The 5,818-nt window shown below is 47.2% G+C and overlaps 1 pseudogene; it reads right to left on the bottom strand.

Annotated features, from left to right (window-relative positions):
- Positions 1 to 3,046: 3,046 nt before the first annotated feature.
- On the bottom strand, positions 3,047 to 5,289 carry LOC103657488 (annotated as a pseudogene).
- Between the last annotated feature and the right edge of the window lie 529 nt (positions 5,290 to 5,818).

Raw genomic sequence — 5,818 nt, forward strand, 5'->3', positions numbered from 1 at the left:
ATGAAGGTATCTGCAGCTCATTGATAAGGAGACAGTGATAGTGTGGGCAGCCTTGGCTTGACGATGGCGGGGCTTCCAGTGTCCTGCGAGTCTTCTTTGACATATGAAAGTGCTTTCTCAGCCTCCCTTTTTCCTCACCTCCCCCAACCGCATGGTATATAATCAGCCACCTCTCACAACCCAGGGCAGCAGCTCTTTCTGCCCATGGGTCCTGTCCTCGTGCTTTAATAAACCACCATTTTGCACCAAAGACTCCTCAAGAATTCTTCTTGGTCGTCGGCTCCAGACTCCACCCCACTGAACCTCACCTATATCCCACAACCTCATCATCATTATGTTCCTTTTACAGGAAAAACAGATGCTAAGAAAGTAACTGTTACTCTTTAGACAAATTAACAACTAGTTCGTCCTGGTCAACAGTTCCAGTGTGTGTGTGTGTGTGTGTGTGTGTGTGTGTGTGCATGTGTGCATGTGTGGGTGTGTGTTGGGAGGGGTGTCTCCTCCATACCAACAAGCAATTCTCGGACAGCAGCTTCTCAGTGCACCGCAATTCAATTCAATTCTGACACTATCTGCCTGGATATAGCCTCAGGTCCCACAGGTTAAGGGCTCAGTCCTACAAGACCACCCACCCCCTCCTCACTTCACAAGTCAACTGCAAGTCTAGGTTGTCACCTGGGCTTCTGACTGATTGGCTATAGACTGAAATTTCCAAAAACCCCTCTTTAGGTTCAATTAATTTGTTAGAGTGGCTCACAGAACTCACGGAAACATTTTATTTGCTAGATTACCTGTTTATTATGAAAGAATATAACTCAGAAACACACATGCAAGAGATGCATAGGGAAAAGTATGGAGAAAGGGCACGGAATTCCATGCCCACACCAAGTATGCCACTCTCCCCAGATCTCCACGTGTTCACCAACCTGGAAGCTCTCCAAACCTTGTTTTGTTTTTTTTGGGTTTGGACAACAAAATGGAGGCTTTATTACATAAGTACAACTGATTAAATCATTGGTCACTAGTGATCGAACTTAATCTCTAGCCCATTTCCCCTCTTTGGAGGTCAAGGGGGGTAAGACTGCAAGTTTTGATCTTCTAAGCACAAGGTTGTTTCCCCTGGCAACCAGCCCCCAACCTTAGGAGCAACCTCATTAACATAACAAAAACACCACTGTAGCTCTGGCCACTTACGAGATTCCAAAGGGTTTTAGGAGTTCTGCGTAGGAGGGCGCCTGGGTGGCTCAGTTGTTAAGTGTCTGCCTTCAGCTCAGGGTGTGATCCTGGAGTCCTGGGATCGAGTCCTGGGATTGAGTCCTGGGATCGAGCCCTGCATTGAGTCCTGGGATTGAGTCCTGGGATTGAGCCCTGCATCGAACCCTGCATCGAGCCCTGCATCGAGCCCTGCATCGAGCTCCTCTGCTGGGAGCCTGCTTCTTCCTCTCCTACTTCCCTCTCTCTCTGGCTGTGTCTCTCTCCGTCAAATTAATACATAAAATCTTAAAAAAAAAAAAAAGGAGTTCTGTGTAGGAAACTGGGATCAAGACCAAATATTTATTTCCTATTATAAATCACAATATCACAACATTGAATAAAAAGAAGCCAATGAAAATGGAGGGTCACATCCAAAGTCTACTGTTTGCATTCGTCTTTTCCTTCACATTGCAACTACTAATTTGGACATAATGGGTAAAGTGGCGACATAAGAATCTGGAAAGTTTCCATCTCTGAAATCTTTTCTTTGGTAGATTGACAACTGTCTGCTTAGCATTCTAGGTTTCTTCTTGTTCACATTGTTTGTTTGTCTCTGAAGTTCAGACAGGCAAAGGGTATTCTTGAGGTATTTCCATCACCATCAAAATGTGTGAGTAATCAGGAGTGGCTGAACCACTCCCAGAAGAAATGAATCCTAGGAGGAGCAGGTAGGCAGTGCTATTAAGTGTTAAATCCTTGATCTTGGAAGAACAAATTCCATTATCTATGATAAAAACCCAGTGTCCTCTGTCATACTTCTGAGTGTCTTGAATAAGTGTCTTTCTTGTTAATAGAAGATTCACACTGCCTAGCTCAGAGTATTTTCCCTACATTATTACCTGTATCTTAGAAAAGGAGGGATGTAATACACAGAAAGTACAAGGGTAACACCAACTGGAATGTTATCTAAGGTGGGCTCCCATCTTCTGCATTTGGCCTCCAGATCATCGCAGTCTGGCAGTCAGCTAAAGACCAGAGGATTAAATAAAAAGGGCCTCATCTCAGGCATAACGACGGGAGGAACAGGAGATGGAATCTCACAAAACCTGACTGCGTAAGGGCAGGAATGGAGGGAAGTGATTATAGGGCCATGGAATGAGAGTTTTAATGATGATATGAATGATAGCAACCCAGGAACAGAGGCCCTGCATCCTCATCCACCTTCATTATTTTCTCAGAGAGCTTTTTGATGAATCCTGATGTGAGAGGACTTGAATGGTCCCTTCCTTTCTGCAGACAAAGTGGGCCAACCTTTCTCCAAAGACTATTAGCACAGAGCTCTTTTATCTCTCTCGTTGCCTCCAAGTCCTTGGTAATAAAGGTAGTAATGCAGAATAAACTGAAGTAGTCCCTCCTTGGGAGAAATAATTATAAGCTGGACACTATAAAATTAATTTTTTTAAATTTTAGAGGTGTCAATCTGTATGCATTTTAATTTTTTTTCGCAGTCTGTGCAGCTTCTATTTCAATCAGAAAGTAATCAAATATATATATAGTCTAAAAACAAGATAAAAGGTGAATAAAAAGGCCCACAGTCTATCTGGGGTGGGGACACAGGGTGCACTGGCCCAGCACTGTATCTGGCATCCTGGGAGGAGGACCAATAACAGGACCAAGCAGAGAAAGGCTTGCTGGGGATAGAGCAGAGAGGAAACTGCCTGGCTGGCTGAGCCTGCTCACCTGTTCCACACACAAGGCAGGAAGAGACCCCGAGACTACTCATATGGCCAGCCTGGCTTGGATAGGCCTAATGCAGGCCAAGAAGAAGCCAAGACCCAGCCTGGATTTTCCTTTAGCAAGTCCAAACTTTCATAGTGCTGTCCACAGTCCCTGAGAAGAGCTGGCCCCTGGCACAGGCCCAGTCACACTGCCTGGCGATGCAGCAGAGTCTACATGCAGATCATGTTGTTCACACTCCAGACCCTGAGGGACCTGTCATAGGACACGCTGGAGACTTTAGTCTGGTCTGGCATTGAGAGGACCGTCAGGGCCTACATACTGCCAATGGCCTGTTAGGACATGGGCATCCTAGGATCCTATGACCTGTTACTTATATTTGATGTCTCATGTGTGAATGAGGTTCTCCTAGGTGCCACTGACAATGTGGCCATTCATTGTGCCAATATAGTAGATGGTGCTGGTGAAGTCTTCAGGACGTTGGTGCAGCTGAGGGTTCAGATGTCCCAGATCTTGATTTTTGGTTAGGAGCCACCGTGCATGTAGCTCTGACCAGGGCCTGCAACATGGTTGAGGCCCACGAGCTCCTTCTTTAACTTCAGCTCAGTACCCATGATGTCTCAGACCTGGATGTCCTTCAGGGAGCTGCTGAAGAGTCTGCTATAGGAGCAGACCAGTGTGTATACCAATTGTCTGGGCCTGGGTCATGTCCACCCTCTGCAGGTTCTGGATATCCCACATGATGTACAGTCTGCTGAGCTACTGTCAAGCTTGTGCCCCTGAAGCAGGCATCAGCACAATGCTGTCATGACCCTCCAGCATCTTCTGGCACTTACGGTGGTACAAGTGTCCCACATGTCACCCATGGAGTAGATGCAGAGACACCAGACAGGACCCTATTGGCCCATGTAGGTTCCTTTGCACTTGAAGATCTGCCGAGAGTCAGGGGATCCTAGGATGCCCATGTTCAGCCATATACTGATGTAGGACAGCTTGTCATTCAACATGGACACATCCCTCTAGAACGCCATAAGGTCCTCTCTGAGCTCCCTGGTTTTAATCTAGAACATCAAATGAGCTTAGGCTCATCTCCAGCAGGTAGTCTTCTCTCAGAGCTTGCCCAGCATGAGGTGCAGAAAGCAATCTCCTGGTCCTTCTGGGTCAGCACCACGTGTATTTTGTGGAAGCTGTCAGCCTTTTGCTGCAGGAACTCTTTCAGGTCCATCTCGTACATGTACTGGTTTCCCATGAACAGGCACCTGTATTTAGAGTGGGGATACTTGATGTGCTTGTACTCCTTGAGGGGTCCTCCAGGTTCATCTTGAGGAGGGGCTGGCCATTGTTGGAGCACCACACAGGCCTGCAGTCACAGCAGCCCTTGGGGTCTTTCCAGGCACTGAGCTTGACAGTGAAGGGGCCCCCACAGGGCATCTACTTCAAAGGTGATGGGCTTCCTGCCAGCCACCACTGGACAGCCGTGCCTGCAGTGTATGAAGAGCTCCTGGATCTACACCCCACTGCAATTTTGTTTACTACCACCGTCAGCTTGGTGTTGTTCAGGGGACACTTCTCTGACTTTAAGATGCATCTTCGATAAAACATGTGCCTCCACGTGCTGACCGAGGGTCTTTTTTTTTTTTTTAAAGATTTTATTTATTTATTTGACAGACAGAGAGACAGCCAGCGAGAGAGGGAACACAAGCAGGGGGAGTGGGAGAGGAAGAAGCAGGCTCCCAGCAGAGGAGGGAGCCCAATGTGGGGCTCAATCTCAGGACCCTGGGATCACGCCCTGAGTGGAAGGCAGACGCTTAACGACTGAGCCACCCAGGCGTCCCTGATCGAGGGTCTTGAACACACTGTAGCTGAGCTGGTAACAGAGCTGAGGGCTGCTCAGCAAACACTAGTGGCTCCAGCTCCTCCTTGTACTCTGGCAGCAAGAATGTGGAGTGCAGGACAGGCTGGACTCCGAGTGCAGGCAGCTGCCAGAGATGGCACAGCAGAGCTTGATTTGGAGTGCACGCTGTCTTCCTCATCCCGTGGGAAGTAGGTGGTGGTGCTGGGAGAGGGGAACACGCTGTGGTGCTGTTTGTGCATGCTGGTCCTATTGGTTTTTGCAATGGTAGTGACAGCTGAAAAAGTGGGCCCCAAAGTCTTTTCCATTTTGGTCCCTATGGTGAGATCTGGGGTGGATGGCTTGGTAGTCTCCCTGGAGCAGTTGTAGCAGGTGCCTCTGCCTGACCTCATGCTCATGAGAAGTATCTTGGACATTTATATAATGTTGCCCCACCTGTGGCCACCAGGGAGTAGCAATGCCACCCTCCAGCTTCATCGGTCCCCCTTGGCTGCCTCTCTAGAAAGGGACCTCTGTGCATTTTAAAATACAGCATTTTCAAAATAATTATTTGCTACATCTACTAAGGGAGTCAACAAGTTAAGTTCGGTATCATCAAGTTATGTATATTCCCTTCTATATAAGGTCATGATAAATGTTGCACAATGTAAGAGCCCAGGGACTTTCATCAGGGACTTGAATTTTATAGACACTAAACTCAGGTTAAATGACAGTATTGAAAGATCTTTGAGGTCTGAATTTCTCCAGTGCTCACTGTCTGAGTACTGAGACACACAGCAAGAAAAAGTGAACAGTCAGCGGGGTCAAGGGCTACAAAAAGAACGAAGAAGATGAGTGCTGAGGAAACACTGTTGGATCTATAATAGGGAGGAATCCATGACCTTTGGGAGAGCATTTTCAGTAGTGTAGTGGAGAAGGGAGTTGGCTTGCAGTGCATTACAGAGTAATTGGGTAGTGGAAAAGAGACAGTGAGTGAGACTTCTCTTTATATAGTGTAGCAGTGAAAGATGAGAGGGAATGAGTTTGACAAGCTCG

This window comes from Ursus maritimus, unplaced genomic scaffold (genome assembly GCF_017311325.1).
Source record: "Ursus maritimus isolate PB19 unplaced genomic scaffold, ASM1731132v1 scaffold_29, whole genome shotgun sequence".
Taxonomy (NCBI): domain Eukaryota; kingdom Metazoa; phylum Chordata; class Mammalia; order Carnivora; family Ursidae; genus Ursus; species Ursus maritimus.